Source organism: Leptodactylus fuscus, chromosome 1, assembly GCF_031893055.1.
Source record: "Leptodactylus fuscus isolate aLepFus1 chromosome 1, aLepFus1.hap2, whole genome shotgun sequence".
NCBI lineage: Eukaryota > Metazoa > Chordata > Amphibia > Anura > Leptodactylidae > Leptodactylus > Leptodactylus fuscus.
The window spans coordinates 119,563,682-119,583,852 of record NC_134265.1 but is presented as its reverse complement, the minus strand read 5'-3'; the positions used below and the strand labels follow the sequence as shown (position 1 = coordinate 119,583,852).

The 20,171-nt window shown below is 42.2% G+C and overlaps 1 protein-coding gene across 2 annotated transcripts in view; it reads left to right on the top strand.

Moving 5' to 3' along the window:
- SEZ6L (seizure related 6 homolog like) overlaps positions 1–20,171 on the top strand; it is a 329,568-nt gene that overhangs the window by 140,477 nt on the left and 168,920 nt on the right. The gene's annotated exons all lie outside the window — the stretch shown is intronic.

The window sequence follows — 20,171 nt, the reverse complement described above, 5'->3', positions numbered from 1 at the left end:
ATTAGCTACAGTGGTGACCTCGGTGATGTCTGGTGCAGCCAATGACTAGCTACAGTGGTGACCTCTCTGGTGTCTGCTGCAGCCAATGACTAGCTACAGTGGTGACCTCTCTGGTGTCTGCTGCAGCCAATGACTAGCTACAGTGGTGACCTCTCTGGTGTCTGCTGCAGCCAATGATTAGCTACAGTGGTGACCTCGGTGATGTCTGGTGCAGCCAATGACTAGCTACAGTGGTGACCTCTCTGGTGTCTGCTGCAGCCAATGACTAGCTACAGTGGTGACCTCTCTGGTGTCTGCTGCAGCCAATGACTAGCTACAGTGGTGACCTCTCTGCTGCTTGCTGCAGTCAGTCATTAGCTACACATGTAGCTCACATTTCTGTGTTGAACTGTCACTGGAGGCCAGAATACAGTGACCAGCGAGGGATTTGGGAAGCAGTTGGACAGGAATACTAGAGAAATGGTAAGGTGTCTATAGCTTATTTCCTATTTTATAGAAAATCCTATAAATAAATGCTATATGCTTTTGGTAAAAAAAAAAATTCAAGGTGTTGGGCATCCAAGATCCATAAAGACTAAATAGCCAGCAGGAGATATATACACTTCACAAAATAAGAACAAACAATATACAATAAAGCTTTATGATGATGAAGAATATTTTTTCATATCTATTTCAGGTTTCAAATATCCCATCTAGAACATAAACGTAAAAAGCACTAAAGACAGACAAATATGTCAGTTCTGCAGATTAGAAGGGCTTTGCCTGCAGCTTGCCATTTTTAGAATCAAGCAGAAAGCCTGGAGAACTGAAACAAAACCGTCCTAATGTGATCAGATCCAAATGACGTTATGATAGTGTTTTGTTTCAGTGAAAAACATATTAGTGTAATGGCATGCTGTTGAATAGTCATATTATCTATGAATGGCATCATCGTAATGCTCTTCATGATCCTCACCATTATATGATAATATCATAACATACTTACAGAGTCCTCATCAGTCTACTCAATGTCACTAGAAATAATGACAGCAGTTCTGCTTTCAGCTTTCCTGGCAGCTGATAAATGTTCTCTTGGAGCGGTGGTATCACTATTAGATGTCAATCCATGTTAACTGCTGCACAGAACAGCTTACAAAGAGCAAGCTTGTCAGAAACATATTACAGATGGGCAGTAGTCAATATCACTGTATTAAATGTAGTTTTTACTTTGGGACTAAGTCTGCTGGAGCAAGTCCTTAGGGGCACACTAACATCATTTCTTCCTCTTTAATTCTATTTTGCTCAGGTCAGTGTGTATGAAATCCTTTTCTATTCACTCTGTGTGTACCAAACAGTATTGCTTCAAGTATGGTTAAAGGATGCCATGTATTTTAGACTCCTGAGACTATGTGCCTAAGATAATTCAGAATCATATAAGATACAATAAGATATTAATGTAGAAATCCAAAAAATGGATAAAGTTCTTCTCAATAAATTTTGTGAAAATGGAATACCAGTTTAAATGAAACTGGTTTGCAATGGCCATCTACTGGATGCAGATGCAGCCTCTCTTCTTGTACTGGTATATCAAAATATGAGTGGTACTAAATGACCAGCTTTGATTTTGCATGGTATTGTTTATGTTATATCTGTCTATATACGTAGGGCTGAACATATCTGCATGTGCTTTAGTCTATACAAATACTTCACTCTACAGCTCCCAACCATTCTCATTTCAACAGGATCTGAGTACGCAGAGCAGCCTTGAGTCAATAGGAATTAGACACCCAGTGTGTAGCAATAGGTGGTGCAGGGAAAGCAATTGCTACTAGGCCCTAGAGGCTCAGGTGATCCAAAGGCCTCTCTACAACATAAGAAAACTCCAGTATTACAGCTATCACATGCTAAGGGGGCCCTATTGCATATTTCGCATTGGCCCAGGAACTACGAGTTAGACACCATCAACTACATTGCCAACACTACATTGTTGATGGTGACTAAAATGTATACACTTCTGCTGAGTCTTTAGGCCGATAAGACATTACTTGATGTTAGTAAGGCTTGGCAATGACATTTTTCAAATAATCCTCTTTGGTACTCTACATAGTTTGGAGGTTATCTGAGTGAAAACAATGGGTCAGGTCATAGGCTAAATACTAAATAATGTCTCCAGTTTAGATTCACATATATATATATATATACATTAGGAGGGTATTTATCAAACTGACTATATACAGTAAGTATCAGAGCTGGGAGTGTCCAGTCCCATTGGTTAATACTGTAGAAGAATGGATCTAAAGTCACCATCTACAGACAGATACTTAGCACCCCCTACTAAAGATCTCAATGTATAGAGTACTTTCACTCACTAACATGACAGTCACAGATTTGCTGCTATTTCTTCATGAAAAACCTCATTTTAGGATGATCATAAGGACTTGAATATGTATATCATGAATTTCCCTATCCAATTGTATAAAAGATCTGTTGCTCAAGATCTACTTAGGCTTTTTTTAATGGTCATTAATAATAAAAGCCATGACAGTGTCGGGATAGTTTGATGGATACCAGAGGCAATTAATAGGCCACAGTGACATCCTGCACAATGGGGTTCCTATAAGGGTCATAGTGATATGGTTTGACAAGAGGAATAACTTTATTTCTTAGACTTAACTCTCATTAAGAAGGGATGATGAAACTTCCTACACAATTGTGGGCATAGCCTTGAGTCACTAGTCTTGTTACTAAGAAACTTTATATCAAATAAGTCACAGTGCATTGTAGGGGACATTATGCTGCACCATCATACCTTCAGACAGCCCAAAAGATGCACAAAGCAGATATTAGAAATATGCAGATGAAGCCCTAGTGAAATGGGAACACACCAAAATGTCTAGGACAATAACCCCAAGCACACCTCCAGGCTGTCTAAGGGCTATTTGACCAAGAAGGATAATGATGGGGTGCTACACCAGATGACCTGGCCTCCACAGTCACCAGACCTGAACCCAATAAAGATGATTTGGGGTGAGCTGGTCCGCAAAGTGAAGGCAAAAGGGCCTACAAGTGCTAAGCATCTCTGTAACATCTTTGCCCATCCGGGCTTTGGTGTCATCGTCTGGCCGCATGCTGCGGCACAAGAGGCATGTTCGGCTGTGATTTCTTTCCTTGGGTTCTTCTTGCATTGTCTGAACACTGTTCTATTCTTTCACCTTGGTAATTGATTTTCCAACACACCCATCTCCTTCACCTTCATTTCCCTCTGATCCTCTAATAGTTAATTTCAGTCTTGCCCTGTGATTAACAGCCTATCCACCTATCAACTCTGGGGCGGGTTTTTCCTCCCTATTTATTCTAGGCTCACATTCACATTGGTGCTTGCTATTGCCTTGTGCGTACTAGCTTCTTCTCTTGTTGTCATTACTTGTATTCTCATCCTTGACCTCTGGATTTCCCTACTGACTATTCTTTTGGACTTTGATTTGGCCCTGCATTGCTCGACTGTTTCCTGACCCTTGGCTAGCTGACCGCCCATTGTTGTTGTTTCGTCTTGTCTGTGTTTTGTGTATGACATATATAGGAAGGGATCGTCTTCGACTTGCTGCCTATTACGTAGGATAGGGCCTGGCAATAGGAAGGGACAGTGGGGGGCTTCAGCTTAGGGATCACTGTCTCTTGTGCCCCACTCCAGGGTTTCCAGCAGCTACTGGGGAATTGCTGTCTCAGCAATTCCATTACAATCTCTGGGAACTCCTTCAAGACTGTTGGAAGACCATTTCCGGTGACTACCTCTTGAAGCTCATCAAGAGAATGCCAAGAGTGTGCAAAGCAGTAATTAAAGCAAAAGGTGGCTACTTTGAAGAACCTAGAATATAAGACATATTTTCAGTTGTTTCACACTTTTTTATTAAGTGTATAATTCCACATGTGATAATTCATAGTTTTGATGCCTTCAGTGTGAATGTACAATTTTCATAGTCATGAAAATACTCTTTGAATGAGAAGGTGTGTCCAAACTTTTGGTCTGTACTGCATATTATTCTTGCAGGCTTATATAATAACCCATATATATAGTATATAGGACTTGTAGTTGTTAAATATTGCAGAACAAAAACTTGATCTGCTTTGACAGTTGTTCCTAATATATATAAGAAAAAATTACTATTTTCCATACAGGACTTTCATGTCACTAACTTCCTCCTCGGTGATTTCTGGCAACATGCCATAAAGTCTACGCATTACTTGATGGAAAATCCAAGATGGTTATTGACCTTTTCAAACAATTAGACAGCGAGAAATCTGGTGTTCATTTTTTATGAATGACTTTGTTACTCAGTAGCGGATAGTTATTGTCTAATGTACCTGTAATAAATTGTTTGACCATTTCCTGGACTTTACTGATAGTGCAGTGTACATCAATTGTAATGTCTTCTTCGATTTTATACAAAATAAAAAATAATGCTTTATTTTATTCCAATTATATAGTAAAAAAAATGTAAGTCAATAAATTCCACATATATTGAATATCTTCACATAAAAACAAGTTCATACAGCTTGTCTGCAGAATGTATTTTCCTGCATTGTGGGGATGGGATTCGCTATAATCCCATCCACTGCACAGTGACTGTAAAATGTTGCGTTTGCCCGCAGCGTTTATGCCACTTGGGGCCCCCCAACTTTACAGAGGTTTGTAATATAGCACAAAAACATGTATAGAACAATTAACAGTGTGATATACAAAATGAAAACGCACATCCCAGCTGCACCAAGAGGCTGTGCAAGGTATAACAACTTAAATTCCATAATCCCTCTCACCCCATCTGCTAAGATTATAGCACAAAGTGTGTTCCCTTTCAGTGAATATAAAGTAATTGTTTAACAATTAGGATAAGAAAGGATATATTATAGACATGCGGTGGGTGGTACTAGAATCAAAGCCTCCAAAGTATTTTTCTGACTCCAATTGTGGAATTAGAATAATATACTGTATGCTTCATTTCACGCTTTGTTAAAAGGAGACTGTGCTAATGTTTCCTATGCAGCGGTGAAATAAGGTATAAGTCAAAATTCTGGAAGCAGAAAATGGATTTAACAGTAAAATGTATTGTAGAATAAAAAATGATAAAGTGTTGTTTTACGGAAATGAAAAACATAAAGGCAAATATATTTTATGTCCGCACACCCTAAATAAAATCCAGTCATTGTCAAATCTTATATGGGGAATATCTTGGGAAAAAAAAAAAAAAATTACGAGCATTAGAAATAAAATAGGTTTTGCATTGATTTAGGAATTGGAATGTCGTTTATACTAGTGCCATGGATTTCATAACTAACATGACATGACAGTTATAATAGACCCATTTTATAAAAGATCCCATTGACTTACCTCCAGATTTTTTTTATTTTATTTTTTTTAAACAAGAAAGTATAATACAACATATTGTGGTATTTTGGCCATCAGAGATTATTATAAACCTGATAAAAACTTTAATGGTAGCCTAAGGCTAGGTTCACATCTGTGCCCGGTCTCCACCTGGGGACTCCATTCCCCATTACGCTTGAAAAATGCGGTGAGAAAAGCGCTGTAAGCAGCACTTTTCTCTTCGCACTTTTCATCCCTTTTGGGAGGAAACTGGCAGAAACCCCGCAGACCCCATTACTGTAATGGGGTCTGTGGGGTTTCCGAAGGCAACTGCTTATTTTAGCAGATTAATTTTCCATTCAGGAGGTCCCCAAGCAAACCCTCCCATATGGAAACCTGAACGCAGATGTGAACCTAGCCTAAGATATATAAATTCTTATGTCACATGTTTTTGTTTAGGCACCATTGTAAAGTATGTATTGTGCGGACAAATCTAATGCCCAACATCTTCCAAATATGTAATAGTTATACAAGTAGTCTCATGGTGCAATAAGGATTTTACAGTATAGTCGTTTCTGGATTTAGGATCTAAGATAAATGTTTTCTCTCAGACAATGGGATAATTATATTTTTTGCAGTTCATAACTAGCTGGGCTTCCAACAGAAAGATTATAGAAATACACTCAACCATTGGATCATTGGATGATATTATGTATTACTATGGTCACCTAACACCTTTAGAAAATGTTATATAGTATATCTATTGTACTCAGTAATCCTCTATATGCTCAGCACTTGGAAAAAAAAAACAGTTTTCTACAATGAAAAAGTTCACCCAAAACTTAAAAATAGTAATGTATTAGTCATAGTAAGCCAAATGTCACAGTACAGCCAAAGTTTGTTAAAGGGATCTTCCCAGGATCAATACTTTTCACCTCCCACAGAATAGGTGATAAGTCTCTAGTTGTTGGGGTCCCTAAAGCCAGGTTACCCACAAATCATGAGAATACTGTAGGTGTCCTGTGTCTCCTGTTTCTGAAGCACTGTACTCAGTTATATTCATGAGTCTCATAGACTGTAAATGTAATGACAATACATATGCTCAACAACTTTCGAATGAGATAAAAGAGGAGCTACGGGAATGGGGAACACAGGTCTCATGTAATCGTGAGTGTAGCCTGCAGTGATCTGACACTTACCACCTCTCATTTTGGATAGAGGATACATGTTGATTCTGGTAAAATTCCTTTAATTATGTTCCTGCATTTTTAAAGGGATTGTCCAAGTCGTTAAAATAATAAAAATGTACTCACTTCTCACCAGTCCTCACTGGTCCTTTCCAGTGGTGGTTGCTGTGTACAGGTAAGTCCTATATTATTGCCTGGAAAAATGCCAAAAACACTCTACTATTTACTCTGCTAGCCAAACATTGACTCATGTAAATCCAGCTTGAGATAAAGTTACTAGATGTCATGAGATATGAATATCATATTGAGTCATGCATCTATTTATAATTTTTTTTCTGGTTATGGATTTTAGTCCTGGTAATGGATAAGACTTGGCGTGGGACAAATTTGTGCAGTAATTCCAGATCCCTTCCACATGTTATAGGTGATCAACTAAGCAGGATGTAAATCCAGTGCAGACAGTCACTACTTAGCAAGTCTTTACATGTGGCTTATAAATCAGATGGAATATGGGAATATATCTCCAACAAAGGACGGAGCATAACATTAAAGCATATTTATTTCAGGTTTTATGACAGCCCTGCTCTAAAAGATAGCTGGGGAACCCTAACCAGTCAGTGGCATCAACAATCTAGATTTTGTGCATTAGTAAACACCCTAAATTTTGTAAATTAGGGAAGGGGTATAATTTAATCTGCATATTTGGCATCACTTTCTGGGCATATCATACCTATAAGTGGTACCCCACCAGAGTTATGGCGTATTCCAAAAATATGTTATACCTCTCTGAATTTAATTCAAGCCATTAGCCAGCCCCAGTCACATGTAGGAGTTTCCAGAAAGGGGGCTGGGGTGAGGGTGCTTCAAAAGGGATGATGTCAGGATGCTCAAGCATCAGATACTGGAGATGTAGTTCAACTGTAGTTCTGTCCATTTTTTCTTTTGCAATCCCAGCCAGGCTTGAAATAGGTCTGTTCTTTATCTTATATTTATTGCATGTATGTATGCCTTGTTTTGATATACTTTCTTTGTTAACCACTGTACTCTTCTTTGTATATTAAATCTAAAATTTAATGATTTTGCCCTTAGCTCAAAATGGCCCCTCAATTCCAAAGAGAGTAAATATTGTTTAGGCTTGTTACCTTTTTGTTATTAGGCACATTTGAGAGTGTCATACAACCACTACCAATGAACAAATCACACATATGAAGACCTAAAGATCATATGTAACATCACATGAATATTATCTACCTATTCTACCCATACTAGTTATCTGTTATCAATCTCCTATAAAGAGGACCATAATATATTTCAAATCCCTAGGGGAACAATAGAGGCACAACAAATACATGTAAAATCAGGGGGACCATAAAGGAACAACAAATACATGTCAAATCACCTAAATCTGTGTATATTGTCAGGTAGACCATATTCATAGCACTAGATCAAACACCTATATCAGAATCAGTAATATATTTCAACTCACCTAGAGGGGTATTAAAGGGACAGTATTCTAGCTATAAATATACTGTCAGACCAAACAGCATCATTAGTATCTTTGTTGTGCAGTCTCTCGAGGATCTGAAGATATGAAACAAAACACATAAGAAATTGCATCATTCAATCTCCTTGGTATGACTGTTCAGAGGGTAAAACTCTTTTGGAGGATCCCTCTGCTAACACTTCCACCCCTCGCTGGTGGCGCTACTACTTCAATGTCTCAAGCTTTCAGATGGTCCATATTGGCAGAATGGTGCTCCCATGTATGGCAGAAGATGGGGGCGTCTTCCTTATCCAAGTATTATTGTGATCCATAACAGATCTGCAAAATTCTCTTACATTAGATTAGATACATTAGATGCTGTTAGCCCATTTGTGGTTAGTTCTATATCGATTTTGGTCTTGGCACAGGCACTGCCAGAGGATACACCTCATTTATGACAAGGTGTAAACCTTGTCATAAATGAAAAGGATGTTTATTACAGGGATGTATTCCTTATCTACTTGATAGGGGATAAGTGTCACATTGCTGGGGGTCTGACTGCTGGGTTCCCCAGTTATCAAGAGAAGAGGGGACTGAATGGTGGAGCACCCAGAGATGTAAATAGGGAATAAGTATATGAATTTGGACAACCCCTTTAATAATGAAGATATTGTAAACACCAGTTCAGATAAATCACTCATTGACCTTAATTTTATGTAAACCTTCCATCTTTTCAGTTAAAATAGGCAAGCTCAGTACTTTTTGTCATTCACTATAAGAATATTTACTGTAATGGTCTGACTCTCAAGAAAACATCTGTTCCTTGTCAGAGCAAAAGCTCAGTAGAGAGAAACCCAAAGGTCAGAAGCTTCTACCAGTGTACTCTCATTTATGCAGTGACAAATAAGATAAAGGACGTAGAAGAAGGAATGTAAAAGTCTTGTGTATTCCATCTAAAAACCGTAACTAATCTAGATCTAAATGATTTGTGGTATTAAATCCTTACCCTTCCCGCTTTCTACTGCAATGCCTACTATATAGACATTAAATATTTGTTAATAATATTTTAAGATGAACACTATTAAAAACATCCAAACCATCACTTTCCTTCAAACGGTCATTCTTCTTATTTTCGTTCTAGTTCATGTAAAAAAAAAACTTTATGTCTTGGTAAAACTTTAGTGAGGTCAGTGATACACAAAAGAAATTCTTCAAAGGAAGTCTAGAGGTCATAACTGGAAATAGTTTTCTGAGGATTGTGAATATATCAGTCTTTAGAGGCAGGTTCTGAGTCACTGGTTCTCCCACCAGGGGTCAGCACCAGAGACGTAAGAATAGAAGAAGGTTATATGTACAGACCTCAAAGGGCTTCTTTGACATTTTATATGTTTAATCTGTATGCCAATCAAGTGTTTAGTAATCTTATGAAAAACACTTTGTTGTGTGCATGATTTTTTTACCAAGGGAATTTATTCAAACTATGTTGCAGAATAATTGTGGTTAGTGGTGCTAATAAATTTTTTATAACATGTCATGTCTTAAAAATGTCTTCCATTTATCACACTCCACTCCTCCTCTTCTCTGCCTCTTGCACTCATCATTCACTTCATTCTGTCTTTAAAGAGATAGTTTGTAAGAAGGAGTGACAGCTCATTGAGAGGACAGGTTACAACTGCAGCCCATAGATATCTATACTAAGGGGAGGAAGAGAATGAAACAGCAAGAGAGAGAGCGTGTCACAGACACAGGGATATTGCTGCTGATTTTAGTTATTTTTTATTCTGCTTCCCCAGTGTTGTATTCATAGCAGCACTGTTCAGAACTGATGTAGAATGTCCTCCAAGCTGCTGCTACTTTTGTGTAGGTTCCTATACAGGTTAGGAAAGCTTGGTTCCCCCTCACCCTGCACTGTGTATGCATTCTGCAACAGACTACAGGAATAATATAATAGAGGTAGAGCTTGAAGAAGGGTAAATACTAGAGATGAGCGAACACTGTTCGGATCAGCCGTTCTGAACAGCACGCTCCCATAGAAATGAATGGAAGCACCTGGCACGGCGACCGGCCGCAGGCAAAGTGTACGTGCCAGGTCCATTCAATTCTATGGGAGTGTGCTGTTCAGAACGGCTGATCCGAACAGTTTTCGCTAATCTCTAGTAAATACCGATAAAAGCAATATACTGTAGTGGCTTACTGTAAAATGTCACCTGAAACAACAATATGAAACTGTATTTTCAACCATCACTGGCAAAAAGTTTGCGCCTTTAGGGTATGTTCACATGGAGGAAAAGGTCGCAGAAACCTTTTCCGCTGTGTGAACATTCCGCGCCACTTGCCGCAACCTAATGCCCATGCAGCATCGGTATTCCATCGCAGAATCACGCTCCTGTGTAGGCCCAAATCAATGGAGCATGTCTTGAGCCGCGGGCGCTGTGGCTGACTCAGCACTGCGGTAAAATAGGGAATATCGCTTCTTTTTTCCACTACTAGCTAGCGGAAAAAAGAAGCGAGTGGCTCCCATTGAAGTCAATGGGAGCCGTTTTTGGCAGTGCATTTTGAGCTGGATTCTGCATCAAAATCCACTTCCTAAAAACTCTATGTGAACTAGCCCTTATTCTTCCAAGCCACCAATAGTAATTGAATTTTATTAGAAAGACCAGAAACCTCAGTAGTCATCTCATAATGCAACTTTGAGCTTAGAAATTGATGTGAAGAAAAATAATCTAAATAAAGAAATCTACTTTTGGAGTGATCAAATAAATAATGGTTTTGCAAGCAATGGTCTCATGACGGAAGGTATATTTGGATAAAAAGCATGACATTTTCCAAAAAACATGGTGTTTGAGATTAGCTGTGACAGGCTGTATTTATTTGTAATAAGTGATATGTAATAACATTAACGTTTAGTTGTTTGTAGCAATTTGGCATCAATCACTACAAAATGAAAAATGCTTTATGGATATGTCCGTCAGTGTCTAAAGCCTAATTCCCCAAAACACCTGCACAGTGAGACAAGAAAGAAAGATTATGAATGATAATCTGTTTTCCCTTAGCCCAAACAGCAGCACAACTGGGGTATTCCTGCCCCTATGAGCTGTTAGGACAGGTGGAATTTTTAATTACCTAACAGCTTTTGACCTCTATAAGAGGCCGGAAGACCTGCTCCTCCCTTGTGTTAGTAACAAGTATGATATACAGAGCAATCTATGCCAAGAGCTACACACACATACACAAAATCTGTACAATAGCACCTCTTAGGGAGGGAGCCTTGTGCTGCTGTTTGGGCTAAGGGAAAACAGATTATCATTCATAATCTTTCTTTCCCCCTATGCCCAACAGCAGCACAACTGGGGATTTAGCAAGTATTATCTCCCCTAGGGCGGGACCTCCTGGCAGGCTGATGCCAAGATGGAGTGCCCAAATGCTGTAGCATCGGCCGTACGCCAGTCCAATCTGTAGTGTTTGGCAAAAGTCAGCTGTGAGCTCCAAGAGGCTGCAGCACATATCTGCTCTAGAGAGAGGAACCGTGTCTCTGCCCATGATGTCGCCACTGATCGGGTGGCATGGGCTCGTAGGAAATCTGGAACAGGAATATTCTGAGCCCGTAGGGAACAGCTGATAGCTTCTCTGATCCATCTAGACAGGGTTACCTTTGATGCTTTAGCTCCTCTATTGTGGCCAAACACATTAACCAGAAGATTCTCTGATCTTCGGAACGGTGCTGTACGATCCAGGTAGAAACGTAGTGCTCTTACCAGATCCAGTATGTGTAGCTTCTCCTCCTGCTCAGTGGTAGAGGAGGGAAAGAAGCCCGGTAGGGTGATCACTTGATTGGTGTTCTGAAGTGTGGGTACCTTCGGCAAGAATCCTGGGACGAACCTTAGCTGTACTCTGTCAGGAAAGAAAGTTATGAAAGGTTCGGAGGCTGCTAGAGCCTGCAATTCGCCAACCCTCTTGGCGGAGGTTATTGCCAACAGAAAGGTCACTTTAAATGACAGGTACTTCCAGTCCACTTCAGATAATGGTTCGAAGGGGGGCGCACATAGCCCTTGTAGAACCGCGGCCAGGTCCCACCTGGGGACAGGGGGCCGTACCTGGGGGCGGAGCCTGGCAGCCCCCCTAAGGAACTGTTTGACAAGAGGATCTTGTGATAACCGTGTCTCCAGGAGAGCAGATAGAGCTGACACTTGAACCTTGAGGGTGGCAGGTGCTAGTCCTCTCTCCAAGCCGTTCTGTAAGAACTCTAGGACTGCATCTCTGTCTGGATCGCGGTGGCTGCCTGTACACCAATCTCGGAATATCCGGGCGATCCTTTGGTAGCTCTGATTGGTTGCCTCTGCTCTTGAATGGGCTAAGGTACTTAGCACTCCCTGGGACAATCCTCTGTCTGCGCGTATGGCGCGGTTAGCCTCCAGGCAGTGAGGTTGAATTTGTATAGGCCCAGGCACGGCCGACTGTTCAGTGACACCAGGTTCCTGACTGGTGGAAGCCTCCAGTAGTTCCCCCGACTCATAAGGATAAGGTCGGTGAACCATGGCCTTTTTGGCCAGAACGGCATGATCACTATTGGTGAAGTCTGGTCCTGCCTGAGTTTCGCCAATACCTTCGGTATCATCGGGATGGGAGGGAACACGTATGCCAGTTCGAACCTCCATGGTATTGACAGGGCATCCACAGCCAAAGGGTTGTCTTCCCGGTACAGGGAGCAAAACCTTTCTACTTTGGCATTGTGTTGGGTGGCCATCAGATCCACCTCGGGGAGACCCCACCTCCTGGTCAGGTAGTGGAAGATGTCCTGGTTCAGGGACCATTCGCCTGCGGTCGGCCGGCCTCTGCTGAGTTGATCCGCTAGGATGTTCAGGCGGCCCTGGGAGAGGTTTCGTTCTGCCCAGGAGAAGATCAGGTTGGTGACTTGCATGAGCGAGGGGGACCTGGTTCCTCCCTGCTTGTTGTTATAGTGGACTGTCGTCAGATTGTCTGATCTTACTTTGACCGCTTTCCCTCGTAGAAGTGGTGCAAATGACAGAAGGGCTCGATGAACTGCGGTAAGCTCGCGCCAGTTGGATGAGTGCATCCTCTCCCGCTGATTCCATGTACCTTGAACCGGGGTCTCCCCCAGATGAGCTCCCCAGCCTGTGAGGGAGGCATCTGTAGTCAACAGGGTCCAGGCGGGCTGGACCGAGGACTTCCCATCTCGCAGATGGGTCCACCAGGGTAAGGTTTGCCGGGTGCTGATGGTTAACTGGATTGGCTTCTGTAAACCTGAAGGACTGTGATTCCAGACTCTCAAGATCTCGTTCTGTAGAGGGCGCATATGCCATAGGGCCCAAGGAACTGCATCTAGGGCAGCGGACATCAATCCGAGAACCTTCATCGCCGTCCTGATGGTGACCTTCCGTGTGGAAGACAAATGATGTGCCGCCCGAGCAATTTTCCTTTTGCAAGGAGAGGGTAGAGAGACCGTCATGTTGAGAGAGTCTAGAATAAGTCCCAGGAACTGAACTCGTGTTGATGGCACCATCACTGACTTCTGCCAGTTTACCAGCCACCCCAGCTTGTCTAGTAGAGCTACGACGGTCTGCACCTGCGTGGTAAGAACCTCCTTTGAATGAGCCTTCAGAAGCCAGTCGTCCAGGTACGGGACTATGAATATGCCTTGAAGGCGCAGGGTGGCAGCGACCGGAGCTATGACCTTTGTGAAGGTGTGGGGGGCGGAGGATATGCCGAACGGGAGGGCTGCGAACTGGAAGTGCGCCTCTTTCCCCTGTATGTCTACGGCAATCCTTAGGAACTTTCGGTGTGCCAGAAAGATGGGTACGTGAAGGTAGGCGTCCTTCAGGTCCAGAGTGACGAAGTGATCTCCAGGGTGCATAAAAGGTAGTACTGACCTTATGGTTTCCATGCGAAACCGCAGCCTGCGGATGAAGTGATTCAGATACCTGAGATCGATGATCATACGCCACTCGCCTGATGGCTTGGGGACCAAGAAGACTGGAGAGTAGACGCCTGTGCCTTGTTCTGCGCGAGGAACCATCTCTAGCGCGGCCTTGTCTACGTACTCCTGAATCAATCTCTCCAGATGAAGTTGTTTGGGGCCCTGAAGAGGGCGGGTTCTTACCATCTTCTCTGGCGGCTGGGAAACAAAATTAATTTTATAACCTTCCTGGATCATCTGGATGACCCAGGGGTCCCGAATATTCTGCCGCCAGGCCTCCACATAGTGGGAAAGACGACCGCCCACCCCAGGGGAGGGGGGGGAGTAGGAAGGGGGGGGTGTACTGAGAGGGAATTAGAAGGGGGCATTCTTACGGCCACGAGATGAGCCCCGACCTCTTCCTTTCCCGGATCGCCGCTGGCCTCTGGTGCCTCTTCGAGTGCCTCTTCCTCGAAAGGAGGTACTCCGACCTTCAAGGGGCTGTGGCAGGTTCTTGCTCTTAGAGTCGGCCCAGCCTTCCATGATGTGGTCGAGCTCCCTTCCGAACAGCCGTCCGGGCTCAAAGGGGAGACCACAGAGGCTATTTTTGGAAGTAAGGTCAGCCTTCCAGGGCTTCAGCCATAGGGGTCGGCGAGCCACAGTAGCCAGTGCCATGGATCTAGCCGCCAGACGGGTCTGAAAATGGGTAGCTTCTGTCAGGTGATCCACCAACAGCGTGATGTCGGACACTGCCGCGAGGAGATCATCACGATCCACGCCGGAATCAATGTCCTTGGCCAGGGATGACAGTTCTGCGCGTAAGCCAGTTGCTACCTCATTCGCGACCATGCCCAAAGAGGCCTGGGCAGAGGCGGACGAATATACACGCCTCAAAGATCCTTCGACTCGGCGATCCATGGGGTCCCTGAGGCCCGAGCCGTCCTCTGATGGAAGGATGGAGCGCCTTGATAACTTGGCCACGGCGACGTCCACCTTTGGCGGGGGACCCCACGCCTTTAGTTGACTCTCAGAGACGGGAAAAAGTGCCTTGAAGCGTGTGGATGGCGCAAAGGATCTCTCCGGGTGCCTCCATTCGCCCTCCATCAGGCGGAGCATCTCCGAAGAGGGCCTGAAGGTACGAGACCTACGGCTAGAGCCTTCCCCGCCTTCCCGGTCTCTGATTCTTAGGGTCTTGAATACTCTGGACATTTTGTCAAGGGAAAAATCTCCTTCTCCTCCTCCGTACTAGAAGACGACTCCACATCCCTGAGACGCAGCTTTTCCAGAGGCGGCAGGGACAATTCGCAATCCAGCCGTGGCCTCTTGGCCAGGGAGACGGCTTCCATTCCTTTCATGGAGTCCTGGACGTACCCCTTCACCCAGGACACCATCTCTCGCATGGGAGTTGTTTCAACAGAGGGGGCCCTGCACCCCTGACAGAAGCGATATTGGGAGTCATCAGGCAGCGGCACTCTACAAGAAGCGCACGCCAGATGCTTCCTTTTGGAAGTAGCCTTCCTTCTAGGCGGAACAGTGGAGGAAGAAGAAGACATTCTGAGGAGGAAGAAAAAGGATACACTAACTACTTACTGCACTCAGAGATGCAACTCTCCAACCTCCCTCCCCCCCCCCCCCCCCCGGCCATGTCCACCAAACCTTAGTCAATGAAGACAGTTCTCCAGCACAGAAATTGACCAGGGAGCTTCACCAACTGATGTGCTTGCAACCGGAGCGACAAGCACTAACTGAAGCTCTAAGGGGACTTAAATAGGCCAGGGGGCGGGGTTTTGCCCGGAGCCCCGCCCAAGGGGTAGGGGCTACAACGGAGCCAGAATCTCATGAAAAAAAGGGGAGGGGAGAAGACAGGGGGAGGGGGAACTGACCCAGGTATGGTCCCCAGGACCGGGGGACCCCCCTCCCGAACTACCGTGCAATGCTCGTGTCTAGGGGTTGTTCTCTTCCCGTCCGCCGCGAGACCCGCGCACTGCGCATGTGCGGCGGACCCTGTTAGACGGCGGACCGGAGGAACCTGAGAAAGGTTCCTAGGTCTAGCGTTCCTAGGGGAAAGCCCCGACCCGGCGCCCCAGTCGGACAGGAGCGTGCACGAGCCGGCAGGGTCCCCGCCGGGAGAAGGGGACCTCTGCTGAAAAAAGAGGATGTCCAGAAAAAGATCTTCTGCTGTCAGGTACCGGTGGGGGAGAGTAGTGGACCCCTATAGGAGGTCAGAACATCTGCTCCCCCCCTGACCACCTGTCCTGTCCCACAGGACAGAAAAAAACACAAGGGAGGAGCAGGTCTTCCGGCCTCTTATAGAGGTCAAAAGCTGTTAGGTAATTAAAAATTCCACCTGTCCTAACAGCTCATAGGGGCAGGAATACCCCAGTTGTGCTGCTGTTGGGCGTAGGGGGAAAAGGAACACTGGACACAATGCCTGAAAATATAACCAACATCCTTGTCTCAGAAAAAATTATATCACTGGATGAGATTCACTAAGCGAAATGTACCAGAATACTGGTCGTTTTTGTGCCGAAAACTGTAATCTACAGAATATAATTCACTAAAAAAGACATTATTATAAATCATACAACTGAAAAAGAGGCCATACTTACCTGATGTTAGATGAAGCAACGGTTCACAGCAAAATGCAGACAGACCCCAGTGGTATAATGTGAACGTTACATGTGTACAGCCTCCACCATGTACTGGGCCTGTCCTGCTGTGAACCATTGCTTCACCCAATATCATGTGAATACGGTCTCATTTTCAGTGACATGGGTTGCGAGTTTCTGTATTTTGTCCAAAATATCAACTTAAACCTCACAGTTATTAACTCATTTTGGCAGGATGCAACAAGACCCTGTTAATGGATTGTTGAGCAAGCACCATAATTAAATAGCTGAATTTAAGAATCTAAAATACTGACTGTGCGTAGTAAATAATTCATACTATTATAATATAAAAAAAATTCTATGGACAAACACTAGTCTGTAAGTAACAGCTGAATTTCAACAAAAAGTTACTACCAGCAAGACTATAGCGGGATATATATATATATATATATATATATATATATATATATATATATAGCGGTAGCCAATACTTTAGCCTGTATGTTATGTTATACTAGCCTCTGCCCACAAATTCATCTGCATGTTGTTGGCGTAGATGATCCGCCTATATTCAGCAAATTGCTACCATCAATGGTTTGCCTGCTCCAATGTTTCGGAAACTCTTAAGTTGTCCTGCTTTTGAACTTGTTCCTCTCGCCATGCCTGTGATTGTTCTGGCATCTCAGCAGCTCACTGGGAAGCCATATAATGAGCATATTGTTGGCACCGATGATCCCCCTGAGCTCCGCTTGAGGAGAACGCTGTTTACTTCTGGTTACCTTCATAGCTCTCATTGTTTTCGAAGTTTGCGACAAATTAGATTTTCTTTTTCTCGCCATATTTAAAAGTAGCAAACTGGCTTTTTGGATTAAAGGCGTTTTCCCATCCAGTGTGTCAGCATGTTGCCTGGAGCAGATCACATAATATGCAAATGCATTTACAGAATGGACTGAGGGTTAGTTGAGTGTTTAGATAGAAAGATAACAGACCAGGCCTGAGATAAGCTGCTGCAAGAGCAGTGTAATATAGTATATGACCATAAATTCATAACAGTTGTGAAGCTATGTCATTTACCAGGATAAATGTGCCTATGTGTTAATCCAGGTTACAAACTATCTATGTGCCAAATTTCATCCAAATCTGTTCAGCTGTTTTTGCATGATTGAGTAACAAACACACAAACCTTCGCATTTATAATATTAGTAGGAGGATATCCTGCATCATCTTGTACAACAAGGGGACGTGGTTTTCAACGCAGGGACATGGCTTAAGATGTGACAATGTTTAACATTCTAGAAAGAAAATCAGGTGCAAAGTAAGAAAATTAATATGGCAGATGATAACAATTTAGACTAGGCAGTCCAAAGCTAGACCAGATTTATCATCCAGCATCATCTAAATTGACAACAGGAAATTATAGATGTATTGGTTGACACTTTTGTTATTTTTGAATTTACGCCTCAAATTTGAACTTTGACAGATCCTGCTGACAAAATGATTTGTTTTCTGTTACTGAAAGTTAATGCGAGAGTAACAATTATGATGACTACACATCTTCTTCTTAATTCACTTACAATAACCTCTGCAAGAAATCAAATAAAACGTCTATGCATGGGTACTGTAAGTAACACAGACATGATCATAAAAGTTTTGTCATCTCCCCAACTACTGATTTAGTAATACAGTTTAAAGTCCAATTTTATGTTGTGGATAGAAATCCACTTTAAATGCACATTTATCTTAAATGAATCTATTAATGAATCTAATTTATCTTAAAATGTATTCAATTCAATAAAAAGTACGGAAAATATAATTTTTTTAGCCTTTATCACAATTCTTCTTTGGGATGAGGCCTCATGTTGCAGTAAAGCTATTTGCTTGTTTTTTTTTTAAGTCAGGAGTATATTGACCACAAGGGAGAAGTATAAGCGCTTTCTAGATATTTCCTTCTGTAGCCACTACTGGGTTTGGCTCTAAAAACATTAGCAAAATCTGCAAAAAAAAAAAAAAGCAGCTGAGGGTTTTTAGCCCAAAAGGTTCAAAGTTCAATAAATTGCAAGTGAAAAAGTTTGTTTCTGTGAAAAAGTTTGTTTCTGTTTCTAAAGTTTTTTTACTTTTGTTTTTGATTCCTCCGCTTCCAAAAGTCATACATCTTTTATTTCTCCATTTAAACAGTCATGTGAGGGCTTATTTTTTGCAGGGCAAATTGTACTTTGTAAGGGTACTATTTAACCCCTTATAGACACAGGATAGTTTGTATGTTAATGCTCGGCGAGTTTTATCATATTCCACACACCCTTCCCTGCTTTCCAAAATTCATAACTTCTTTATTTTTCTGTTGACATAGCTATGTAAGGATATATTCTTTGCGTGATGAGTTGTACTTTCATTTGGCACTATGTTGGAGTACATAAAATTCTAATCTGATCTCTAATCCCTAGTGTAATGTACTGAAATTACATAACATTGTAGTACATCACACATAGGTTTTCTATGTGTAAAGTGCATAGGCAGTCAGGAGGCCATTGCAGGGGTCTGAGGGCCCTGGTTTCCGTGATCACTATACTCCAAGTCCCAGGCCTTGGCTATTTGACAGTATTACAACAAGGAGCGTTTACTTATATGCTCAATGTGATGTAATAGTATAGTGCTGAACAGGAAGTATTTAATATTTTGTATTATGTACTGGGAATCTGTAAAAAGATTCGGAATGGGGTGGAATTGGGTGAAAAACTACATGTGTGTGGCTTTCTTACAGACTTAGTTTTTACAGCGTTCACTGCACAGCCAAAATAAAGTGGCACCTATATTCTATGGCTCATTACAATTACAGTGTTACCAATTTTATACAGTTTTTTTTTTTTTTTTTTACATTTTAACCTCTTAAAAAAAACAAAATTGTGCAAAAAATAAATTTCTTGGAGTCGCCCTATTCTGATATCAGTAACTTTTTTTAAATTTCCATGTTCAGGGATGTATAATATGTCTTCTTTTTGCGGGGTCAGATGTACCTTTTTTTAGACCATCTTTTGGCATGTTTATTACTTTGATTGCTTTTTATCCAAACTTTTAGGGTACAAAACAGCAAAAAAAGATAATTTGGCCGTTTTGATTTCTTTCTTCCTGTTATGGTGTTTGCCATATGGGAAAAATATTTTTAGAACTTTGTCTACTGGGTGTTTCTGAACACAGTGATACCTAAAGTATATGTGTGTGTGTTTGTGTGTGTGTATATATATATATATATATATATATATATATATATATATATATATATATATATATATACACAGTATATATATACATACTGTATATATAAAGTGCACAGAGCAGCCAGTAATAGAAGACTACACCAGACAAGCCTGCGAGCCTTCAATAGGCTGAAGGCTGTCATAGTAATGGATCATCTTGTTTCAGGGGCCATATACAGTTGCATAGCCTGGTTGAGGAGCTTATAAGTATCTGTATGAAGTACAATGAGTGTACTGTGCCATGCTAGGGTGAGCCGGGGCCCACCACTGAGGGTCCACCAGAGACTCACCTGTTCACTTGGGGACCATCCCTAGACTAAGCCTAGGATTGGATGTTGCACTGTTTTTAGAAATAAAGAAATTAGATTTTGCTAATCTTATACGTC